A 13,102-nucleotide genomic window follows, 5' to 3' on the forward strand; every position below is an offset into this window, starting at 1 on the left:
AAGGAAAGTGGACTCCACGCTGTCAGGTTGTGAGAGCTGCATTGTATCATACACGCCTGTATTATATATGATAAAATTAAGAGACCACTCTTGTTTTTTCCTCTTTGTATGTATTCGTATTCTAGTCGTTTTATCAAGAATGGCAGCACGTCTTTTGAAACATGCCTTTTGTATAGTGTGTCTGTGTGCGTGCTTTTCTTCTTGCCTTCCCCAAAACACTCAGGGAAAGCTGTTCTTCTTGTTGAGATGGTGAGTGTGACTCGTATGGCAGTTCTGATGCCCCATGCATTCATCCTTGCTGAATATCCCACATGTGTACACATCCTAGAGCATTTTGGCCATTTTTCTTGTAGTAAAATTCTTAGACAAACAAAAAACGTCTACTGAAAAGCTAGTATCAGCAACAGCACTGAGATGCTGCCTCTGTATATTTCTGCTCACTAAACATGTTTTAAAACCCTATCTTTTAGCAAGCAGCTGTGCTGGGTTTATGAGAGGCAGGTGTGTTCATGCAGGGGCCCCCTCTTTGAGCAGTGTGCACGCTAAAGAAATGCTGGGCAGTCAATTAGTGTGTGTGCTCGCTTCCGTTTAGACTTACTAAACGATTCTTCAGTTCAACTGCAGATATTTTGTTAGTGTCTGGATTTCTAAGTGTAGCCGTGAGCAGGTGAGCAGGATGCAAGTCTCGGGAATGGTGACAATAGCACTGTCTCCGTGTGCACGAGGAAGAGAGTGCACACCACTGCAATTCAGCTCTGGTGCAGGGATCGCAGAAGTGTGCAGACAGTTCAGTGTGCTCTGCTGTCAAGTCAGTGGTACTGTACAGGAAATTGCATTTAAAGAAAGTGCACTTCTCGAACCTGTCATACCAGGGGGTGGTGGGGTTTGTATTTTTTCAATTATTCACATGGATGAAGGGCTTATGGTGAGATTTGAAGGTACGGTTTCTTTTCCTTTGTGCAATGAACATGGTTTTATTATTTTAGGAAGTATGCCAGTCGGCTTGCAAGTAAAAACGAAGCCTACATCGTAATGGGGTAGAAAGTGTTCCCCTCTGTGTTAGGACTCCTAGGTGAACGAGTGTTAGACATGTTGCAAATGAGTACTGTGTACAGCTGTGACCTATGCTCAGTGTGTGTCAGTGACGTGATGCATGTTGATGTGATTTGCTTCTGCAGTGTGTATGATGGCTCTGTCTCCCTCTACTGGTGGAAAAAAGGAACTCCTGAAAGAACTGATTGCTTTTGCAAACCTGTCAAAGATGTTGCCCTACCTTGAAATGCAAATTCAAATCCATACAGCACATTAATCTGGTAGGGCCATTTCATGAACATATAATGTTCCATTTTCATAAGTCAGACATCATTATTTAAATTTTTTTTTTTTTTTGTAATTTATGTATAGTGAAACAAATAGTTTTTATGGAATGGTGTTGAGTGGCTTATTGCTAGCTGTGTATAATTCAGTGTTTGTTTTTCTAAATTCTTTGTGGGTATTCATTATAGTTCTTGTGGAAAGTGGAGAATGACGCCTGCCACAGTACAGGGCTCATCCGTAACTATTCAACATTATAGTGCTGAAGTAGGAAACGGGAAAAAAAACCAATTCTGTGACAAACGTCTCCACTGCAAGTCTTTCAGTGTCTTGAAAGAGTTGGAAATGTTTGCCATTGAATCACAGTGCAGGCAGGCACTTCCATTCAGAAGGGAATGGATAACGGCTGTTATTAAACTGATAGGGGCCTGGTTTTTTTGAAGAGGGAACGATGTATCTTTTCAGAAATACCAAAATATTTAGTGAACCAAATGGGTGTTGATCAAGGTGAAAGGAATGGGAAATAAATATCCAACTCGCGTGTTTTTATAATTTTTAAAAAATTTTATTACAAAAAAAAGTAATATTGTCTGCTGCAATAGACTCTCAGTCCAGTATAATTGTGTTAAGAAGGTCTGTGTTTGGGAACAACTGCACACAGCACTGATAGAAGTGGAGGGTTAGAATGGCAGAGCTGCCCATGAAAATACACCAATAACACATCTGTTTCCCTTGGAGTGCAATACCTCATTGTTCTAAAAAAAACATAAATGTTTTTCATGAAAGTATCACTTTTTTTTTTTAGAAACAAAACAAACAAAATACAACATTGAAATACAGCAATATAAACAGAGCACTAATAAAACCACACCTTCAACATTTAATAATACAAAATAGTTAAAAAAAACAAACTAACTAAAACCCCGTTTTGACCACAATAGAAAATGCACTATTTGTAGATCACAGGACCTGGTACCTCAGTTGTTAGAGCAGCGGACTCATGCCCTCCTTGATGGGGCGAGCTGCTGGTCTATTTCACCATCCTTGCAACCCCTCAGCTGCACTCGTGAAGAATTCAAATACTGGGGAGCATTTGAGAGGAGCTCTCAACAGCTCTCTGGCTGGCTCAGTTGGTAGAGCATTGGCCTCTGTTCAGGTCCCACATGAGACACGAGTTATGTCTTTTTTCCTCATTTTCAGAAATATTGTTTCATTTACCTTATAGAGCTACTGTATAATAGGTTTGGGTTTGATAATCCCTCCTCTCTTCAGTGGCCTGAAACTACAACTGCAATAAGATGCACGATTCTCAACTCCAGCAGTGTGCACGCTGACTAGGGAAGTGAGTCTCATATACAAGGTTACACTGCTAGACTGTTGCAGGGAGCCAGGTGGTGCAATGGGCTTGTTCACTAGCCCTGCCCTGCCCTGCCTCTCTTTTTGGAGGTCTGGGTTTGAACCCAGACCCACAACACAAAGGCACAGCATGACTGGTGTTCCCTGATTAAGAGATTAAAACATAACCCCAGAGTTGTGCTTGAAGTCTTGTGTTGTGTGCTTGTTTTGTTTCTCCACAGCATCTATTTGTTTGAATCTGTCAGATACAATGGAAGTGACTTTTTTATTGGATATTTTCAACACAGTAATCACCTACATGTTGCATTGTTTAATTGACCTTTTTATCAATAATGTTTGGCTTTGAATCCAGTTGGTCACCGGTGGTGTTGAGAATCCTTTAGCCCCAGGTCCACATCACACAGTGTAGTAATGTGTTTCACGCAGCAGGAGAGCCAGCTGGCTGGATAGCTTTGTTGGTAGAGCAGGGGACTGTGCTTCCCAGGTTAGTGGTTCAAACCCATAACAGGGGTGTGAGATTGCTTTTCATTTTCAAACACTTTACCCATTTTGATAGACTTGGGTTTACGTAACGGGACAAGGTGTTCTCAGCACACTAATAATATAAAGGGGGTGATAGAAGGTCTTCTGTGAAATACTAGACTCTCAGAAAGAAGCAGGTGGTGCAGTGGGCTCTTGCTCTGGGCATGCTGTGCTGTTCACCTTGGGAGGCAGGGTTCAAATCCGGGTGAGTTCTACCTTTATTTTCAAAGACTTTGTTAATTTCCTATATAAGGCAGTGAAAAAGCAGGCTCATCCATGGAAGCGAGATGGACTGGGTTCAAATCCAGCAGCATGCCTTGCTTGTTTCAAAGAATGTGTTAATTAACCTTATATATAGTGTGAACCAGCACTTTCCTGTGAGAGATGGTGGTGCAGGGGGCTAATCCCACAGCCTCTTCTCCCTGAAGACAGTGGTTCAAATCTGGGTGCTGGAGATGTGTTCCTGAGGTAAGTAATGCTGTTGCTTGTGAGTCATGGTGGTGGTTGTAAGTCTGGGTGTTGATTGGAAGTAATGATGTTGGTTGTGTTTCCACAGATGGAGGAGGGCAGCCTGCCCTGAAGAGGAGCTGGAAGAGGATGAAGAGGGGGCTTGGGCCCCCGGCTGTGGGGGGAGTGGAAGAGGGGGGTGTTGGTACCAGAGACAACTAGGCAGGCTGGTGTGGTATTTTTTTCCAAAAATAAATAAGTTTACCACTATAAACCAATTATCACTCAGATAATACCCACCTAGTTCTCTGGTACTAACATCCCCCTCCTCCACTCCCCCCACAGCCGGGGGCCCACGCCCCCTCTTCATCCTCTTCCTGCTCCTCTTCTGGGCAGAGCTGCCCTCCTTCACCTGTGGAAACACAACCAGCATCATTACTTCCAATCAACATCCAGACTTACAACCACCACTATGACTCACAAGCAACAGCATTACTTACCTCAGGAACACACCTCCAGCACCCAGATTTGAACCACCATCTTCAAGAAGAGGAGGCTGTGGGATTAGTCCCCTGCACCACCAGCTCCTACAGGAAAGTAAGGGTTCACACTATATATAAGGTTAATTAACACATTCTTTGAAACAAGCAAAGACTGCTGGATTTGAACCCAGTCCATCTCTCTTCCATGGAAGAGCCTACTTTTTCATTGCCTTATATAGGATATTAACAAAGTCTTTTAAAACAAAGGGAAAACTAACCTGGATTTGAACCCATTCTCCCAAGGTGGGCAACATAGCATGCCAGGGAATGAGCCCACTGCACCACCTGCCTTCATGACAAGCTAGCATTGCACAGAAGACCTTATATCACCTCTTTATATTATTAGTATGCTTAGACCACAGCAACCATGTCCTGTTATGTACACCCAAGTCTATCAAAATGGGTAAAGTGTTTGAAAATGAAAAGCAAACCCACACCCCTGCCATGGGTTTGAACCACTAACCTGAGAATCACAGGCCCCTGCTCTACCAACAGAGCCATCCAGCCCACCGAGGGGAGGACGTGCCTGGAGTAATAATGTGACACACTACACCTGTGGACTAAGCTGATTTTTCTCAACCATTTGTGACAAACTGGATTCCAAGCCAAACCTTATTGGTAAAAAGAAATATATTAGAAAGTGGGGGAATGAACACTTGTACCTCCTGTGGGTCTTGAACCAGTAACCCTGGAAGTCAGAGTCCAGTGTCCCTACCAACTGACCCAGCCAGAGAGCTGATCTACGAGCTCTCAAATGCCCTCCAGCACATTAACTAATTCATTGCAAGTGCAATAAAAGACCTACTGTATCTGACAGATCAAACAAACAGACACTGTGGGGAAAGAAACAAGCACACAACACAAGACTTCAAGCAACTCTGGTGTTTACTTGTAATTCTTCTTTTAAATCTCTTAATTAGAGATAACCAGTCCTGCTTTACCATTGTATCCAAGGGGAGTGACAGGCAGGGCTAGTGAACTAGCCCACTGCACCACCTGGCTCCTTGTGACAGTGCAGCAGTGTAACCTTGTATATGAGACCCACTTCTCTTGTCAGAGCACACTGCTGGAGTTGAGAATCGTGCATCTTATTGCACAGTTGTAGAGTGTCATGCCACTGAAGAGGAGAGATTATCAAACCCATACCTCTTATACAGTAGCTCTATAAGGTAAATGAAACAGTATTTCTGAAAGTGAAGAAAAAAAACACAACTTTTGTTTCTTGTGGGACCTGAATGTGAGGCCAATGCTCTACCAACTGAGCCAGCCATTTTGTATTATTAAATGTTGAAGTTATGTTTTTATTAGTGCACTGCTTATATGCTGCTGTGTTTCAGTGTTGTATTTTGTTTATTTTATGTTTTTTAAAAAAGTGATATTTTCATGAAAAACATTTACGTTTTTTTTTTTTAAAGTTTTACAATGAGGTATTGCATGCCAAGGGAAATACACCAATAACACGTGTATTTCCCTTGGCATGCAATACCTCATTATTCCACTGGAGGAAACTTTTTTAAAAAACGTAAATGTTTTTCATGAAAATATCACTTACTGTTTTTTTTTCCCTTAAAACACGTAAAAACAACAAACAAAATAAAACACTGAAACACAGCAGCATATAAACAGAGCACAACCATAAATCGAACATTTAATAATAAAAAATAATATCAGTGTAAAACTAATGAAAAACGACTTAGGCATACTTGCAGCAGTAGGAGGTTATGGGTTCTGAAATGTCATGCCCTCCTACTGCTGAACGTGTGCTCAAGTGGCGGAAAGGGGTAATGCATGTCCAAAAGCATACTGAGCCAGCCAGAGTGCTGAGAATCACACAAAAACCAGACGGGGTGCCTGAATCCAAACCACACAGAGAGCCAGTCAGAGAGCTGCTGAACACACACTCAACTGAACAGCACGGCTTCAATTCATATACAGAGAGAGCCAGCCACAGAGCTGCTGAACACACACTCAACTGCACAGCACGGCTTCAATTCATATACAGAGAGAGCCAGCCACAGAGCTGCTGAACACACACTCAACTGCACAGCACGGCTTCAATTCATATACAGAGAGAGCCAGCCACAGAGCTGCTGAACACACACTCAACTGCACAGCACGGCTTCAATTCATATACAGAGAGAGCCAGCCACAGAGCTGCTGAACACACACTCAACTGCACAGCACGGCTTCAATTCATATACAGAGAGAGCCAGCCACAGAGCTGCTGAACACACACTCAACTGCACAGCACGGCTTCAATTCATATACAGAGAGAGCCAGCCACAGAGCTGCTGAACACACACTCAACTGCACAGCACGGCTTCAATTCATATACAGAGAGAGCCAGCCACAGAGCTGCTGAACACACACTCAACTGCACAGCACGGCTTCAATTCATATACAGAGAGAGCCAGTCACAGAGCTGCTGAACACACACTCAACTGCACAGCACGGCTTCAATTCATATACAGAGAGAGCCAGCCACAGAGCTGCTGAACACACACTCAACTGCACAGCACGGCTTCAATTCATATACAGAGAGAGCCAGCCACAGAGCTGCTGAACACACACTCAACTGCACAGCACGGCTTCAATTCATATACAGAGAGAGCCAGCCACAGAGCTGCTGAACACACACTCAACTGCACAGCACGGCTTCAATTCATATACAGAGAGAGCCAGCCACAGAGCTGCTGAACACACACTCAACTGCACAGCACGGCTTCAATTCATATACAGAGAGAGCCAGCCACAGAGCTGCTGAACACACACTCAACTGCACAGCACGGCTTCAATTCATATACAGAGAGAGCCAGCCACAGAGCTGCTGAACACACACTCAACTGCACAGCACGGCTTCAATTCATATACAGAGAGAGCCAGCCACAGAGCTGCTGAACACACACTCAACTGCACAGCACGGCTTCAATTCATATACACGGCTTCAATTCATATACAGAGAGAGCCAGCCACAGAGCTGCTGAACACACACTCAACTGCACAGCACGGCTTCAATTCATATACAGAGAGAGCCAGCCACAGAGCTGCTGAACACACACTCAACTGCACAGCACGGCTTCAATTCATATACAGAGAGAGCCAGCCACAGAGCTGCTGAACACACACTCAACTGCACAGCACGGCTTCAATTCATATACAGAGAGAGCCAGCCACAGAGCTGCTGAACACACACTCAACTGCACAGCACGGCTTCAATTCATATACAGAGAGAGCCAGCCACAGAGCTGCTGAACACACACTCAACTGCACAGCACGGCTTCAATTCATATACAGAGAGAGCCAGCCACAGAGCTGCTGAACACACACTCAACTGCACAGCACGGCTTCAATTCATATACAGAGAGAGCCAGCCACAGAGCTGCTGAACACACACTCAACTGCACAGCACGGCTTCAATTCATATACAGAGAGAGCCAGCCACAGAGCTGCTGAACACACACTCAACTGCACAGCACGGCTTCAATTCATATACAGAGAGAGCCAGCCACAGAGCTGCTGAACACACACTCAACTGCACAGCACGGCTTCAATTCATATACAGAGAGAGCCAGCCACAGAGCTGCTGAACACACACTCAACTGCACAGCACGGCTTCAATTCATATACAGAGAGAGCCAGCCACAGAGCTGCTGAACACACACTCAACTGCACAGCACGGCTTCAATTCATATACAGAGAGAGCCAGCCACAGAGCTGCTGAACACACACTCAACTGCACAGCACGGCTTCAATTCATATACAGAGAGAGCCAGCCACAGAGCTGCTGAACACACACTCAACTGCACAGCACGGCTTCAATTCATATACAGAGAGAGCCAGCCACAGAGCTGCTGAACACACACTCAACTGCACAGCACGGCTTCAATTCATATACAGAGAGAGCCAGCCACAGAGCTGCTGAACACACACTCAACTGCACAGCACGGCTTCAATTCATATACAGAGAGAGCCAGCCACAGAGCACGGCTTCAATTCATATACAGAACCACACACTCAACTGCACAGCACGGCTTCAATTCATATACAGAGAGAGCCAGCCACAGAGCTGCTGAACACACACTCAACTGCACAGCACGGCTTCAATTCATATACAGAGAGAGCCAGCCACAGAGCTGCTGAACACACACTCAACTGCACAGCACGGCTTCAATTCATATACAGAGAGAGCCAGCCACAGAGCTGCTGAACACACACTCAACTGCACAGCACGGCTTCAATTCATATACAGAGAGAGCCAGCCACAGAGCTGCTGAACACACACTCAACTGCACAGCACGGCTTCAATTCATATACAGAGAGAGCCAGCCACAGAGCTGCTGAACACACACTCAACTGCACAGCACGGCTTCAATTCATATACAGAGAGAGCCAGCCACAGAGCTGCTGAACACACACTCAACTGCACAGCACGGCTTCAATTCATATACAGAGAGAGCCAGCCACAGAGCTGCTGAACACACACTCAACTGCACAGCACGGCTTCAATTCATATACAGAGAGAGCCAGCCACAGAGCTGCTGAACACACACTCAACTGCACAGCACGGCTTCAATTCATATACAGAGAGAGCCAGCCACAGAGCTGCTGAACACACACTCAACTGCACAGCACGGCTTCAATTCATATACAGAGAGAGCCAGCCACAGAGCTGCTGAACACACACTCAACTGCACAGCACGGCTTCAATTCATATACAGAGAGAGCCAGCCACAGAGCTGCTGAACACACACTCAACTGCACAGCACGGCTTCAATTCATATACAGAGAGAGCCAGCCACAGAGCTGCTGAACACACACTCAACTGCACAGCACGGCTTCAATTCATATACAGAGAGAGCCAGCCACAGAGCTGCTGAACACACACTCAACTGCACAGCACGGCTTCAATTCATATACAGAGAGAGCCAGCCACAGAGCTGCTGAACACACACTCAACTGCACAGCACGGCTTCAATTCATATACAGAGAGAGCCAGCCACAGAGCTGCTGAACACACACTCAACTGCACAGCACGGCTTCAATTCATATACAGAGAGAGCCAGCCACAGAGCTGCTGAACACACACTCAACTGCACAGCACGGCTTCAATTCATATACAGAGAGAGCCAGCCACAGAGCTGCTGAACACACACTCAACTGCACAGCACGGCTTCAATTCATATACAGAGAGAGCCAGCCACAGAGCTGCTGAACACACACTCAACTGCACAGCACGGCTTCAATTCATATACAGAGAGAGCCAGCCACAGAGCTGCTGAACACACACTCAACTGCACAGCACGGCTTCAATTCATATACAGAGAGAGCCAGCCACAGAGCTGCTGAACACACACTCAACTGCACAGCACGGCTTCAATTCATATACAGAGAGAGCCAGCCACAGAGCTGCTGAACACACACTCAACTGCACAGCACGGCTTCAATTCATATACAGAGAGAGCCAGCCACAGAGCTGCTGAACACACACTCAACTGCACAGCACGGCTTCAATTCATATACAGAGAGAGCCAGCCACAGAGCTGCTGAACACACACTCAACTGCACAGCACGGCTTCAATTCATATACAGAGAGAGCCAGCCACAGAGCTGCTGAACACACACTCAACTGCACAGCACGGCTTCAATTCATATACAGAGAGAGCCAGCCACAGAGCTGCTGAACACACACTCAACTGCACAGCACGGCTTCAATTCATATACAGAGAGAGCCAGCCACAGAGCTGCTGAACACACACTCAACTGCACAGCACGGCTTCAATTCATATACAGAGAGAGCCAGCCACAGAGCTGCTGAACACACACTCAACTGCACAGCACGGCTTCAATTCATATACAGAGAGAGCCAGCCACAGAGCTGCTGAACACACACTCAACTGCACAGCACGGCTTCAATTCATATACAGAGAGAGCCAGCCACAGAGCTGCTGAACACACACTCAACTGCACAGCACGGCTTCAATTCATATACAGAGAGAGCCAGCCACAGAGCTGCTGAACACACACTCAACTGCACAGCACGGCTTCAATTCATATACAGAGAGAGCCAGCCACAGAGCTGCTGAACACACACTCAACTGCACAGCACGGCTTCAATTCATATACAGAGAGAGCCAGCCACAGAGCTGCTGAACACACACTCAACTGCACAGCACGGCTTCAATTCATATACAGAGAGAGCCAGCCACAGAGCTGCTGAACACACACTCAACTGCACAGCACGGCTTCAATTCATATACAGAGAGAGCCAGCCACAGAGCTGCTGAACACACACTCAACTGCACAGCACGGCTTCAATTCATATACAGAGAGAGCCAGCCACAGAGCTGCTGAACACACACTCAACTGCACAGCACGGCTTCAATTCATATACAGAGAGAGCCAGCCACAGAGCTGCTGAACACACACTCAACTGCACAGCACGGCTTCAATTCATATACAGAGAGAGCCAGCCACAGAGCTGCTGAACACACACTCAACTGCACAGCACGGCTTCAATTCATATACAGAGAGAGCCAGCCACAGAGCTGCTGAACACACACTCAACTGCACAGCACGGCTTCAATTCATATACAGAGAGAGCCAGCCACAGAGCTGCTGAACACACACTCAACTGCACAGCACGGCTTCAATTCATATACAGAGAGAGCCAGCCACAGAGCTGCTGAACACACACTCAACTGCACAGCACGGCTTCAATTCATATACAGAGAGAGCCAGCCACAGAGCTGCTGAACACACACTCAACTGCACAGCACGGCTTCAATTCATATACAGAGAGAGCCAGCCACAGAGCTGCTGAACACACACTCAACTGCACAGCACGGCTTCAATTCATATACAGAGAGAGCCAGCCACAGAGCTGCTGAACACACACTCAACTGCACAGCACGGCTTCAATTCATATACAGAGAGAGCCAGCCACAGAGCTGCTGAACACACACTCAACTGCACAGCACGGCTTCAATTCATATACAGAGAGAGCCAGCCACAGAGCTGCTGAACACACACTCAACTGCACAGCACGGCTTCAATTCATATACAGAGAGAGCCAGCCACAGAGCTGCTGAACACACACTCAACTGCACAGCACGGCTTCAATTCATATACAGAGAGAGCCAGCCACAGAGCTGCTGAACACACACTCAACTGCACAGCACGGCTTCAATTCATATACAGAGAGAGCCAGCCACAGAGCTGCTGAACACACACTCAACTGCACAGCACGGCTTCAATTCATATACAGAGAGAGCCAGCCACAGAGCTGCTGAACACACACTCAACTGCACAGCACGGCTTCAATTCATATACAGAGAGAGCCAGCCACAGAGCTGCTGAACACACACTCAACTGCACAGCACGGCTTCAATTCATATACAGAGAGAGCCAGCCACAGAGCTGCTGAACACACACTCAACTGCACAGCACGGCTTCAATTCATATACAGAGAGAGCCAGCCACAGAGCTGCTGAACACACACTCAACTGCACAGCACGGCTTCAATTCATATACAGAGAGAGCCAGCCACAGAGCTGCTGAACACACACTCAACTGCACAGCACGGCTTCAATTCATATACAGAGAGAGCCAGCCACAGAGCTGCTGAACACACACTCAACTGCACAGCACGGCTTCAATTCATATACAGAGAGAGCCAGCCACAGAGCTGCTGAACACACACTCAACTGCACAGCACGGCTTCAATTCATATACAGAGAGAGCCAGCCACAGAGCTGCTGAACACACACTCAACTGCACAGCACGGCTTCAATTCATATACAGAGAGAGCCAGCCACAGAGCTGCTGAACACACACTCAACTGCACAGCACGGCTTCAATTCATATACAGAGAGAGCCAGCCACAGAGCTGCTGAACACACACTCAACTGCACAGCACGGCTTCAATTCATATACAGAGAGAGCCAGCCAGAGAGCTGCTGAACACACACTCAACTGCACAGCACGGCTTCAATTCATATACAGAGAGAGCCAGCCACAGAGCTGCTGAACACACACTCAACTGCACAGCACGGCTTCAATTCATATACAGAGAGAGCCAGCCACAGAGCTGCTGAACACACACTCAACTGCACAGCACGGCTTCAATTCATATACAGAGAGAGCCAGTCACAGAGCTGCTGAACACACACTCAACTGCACAGCACGGCTTCAATTCATATACAGAGAGAGCCAGCCACAGAGCTGTTTGGACGATCCCTTTCAGCTTCTCCAAATGGTTTTATTTTAGCATGTTTCAAGCTGGCAGGTATCACTGCAAACAGAAAGGACCCTGTTGAAAACGTGTCAGTTGTATGATGACATTTCCTGTCTCGTCTCAGCGGGTTTTCAGAAGCAGTCGATGACAATGAAAAAGCGTCTCCTGACACAGTGGAAACTTTTCTGCACATTTTACACAGGCTTGTGATTATATTAAAGATGATTAAAGAAGTGACAGCATTTCATTGGATCAGAAAAGGAATATGATTTCCTCTAATTACAGCTTGATCCATGTCTCAGCCTATACTGTGGACTGAAAAAAATAAACTGCAGCCTAGATGATCAAAGAGAGGAGCCTTCATGAAATGCAGCTATCTGTGAGACTCTAACAGTATAGGAAAGAGTGGGTGGAAATCTGCCTGGTTCTTACACAGCACTCTGTACCTATATAATATATAGCGAAATAACGACAATTAAACACAGTAGCTAATCTTACTGTGAAGTCATTTACACCTGATACACAAACTGTCCCATACAAATACATTTCAGATGGCTGTAGCACATCAGTATCAGGGTCTACTCCATAATACACAGCAAATCTAGTATATGGTGCAGTAAGAGACAAGCTGATTTTCACTCAAGTTTAGGGCCTCGCTACGACAATGTCAGCGCCCCATCAGCTTCCC

The sequence above is a fragment of the Polyodon spathula genome, chromosome 16 (genome assembly GCF_017654505.1).
Source record: "Polyodon spathula isolate WHYD16114869_AA chromosome 16, ASM1765450v1, whole genome shotgun sequence".
Lineage (NCBI taxonomy): Eukaryota > Metazoa > Chordata > Actinopteri > Acipenseriformes > Polyodontidae > Polyodon > Polyodon spathula.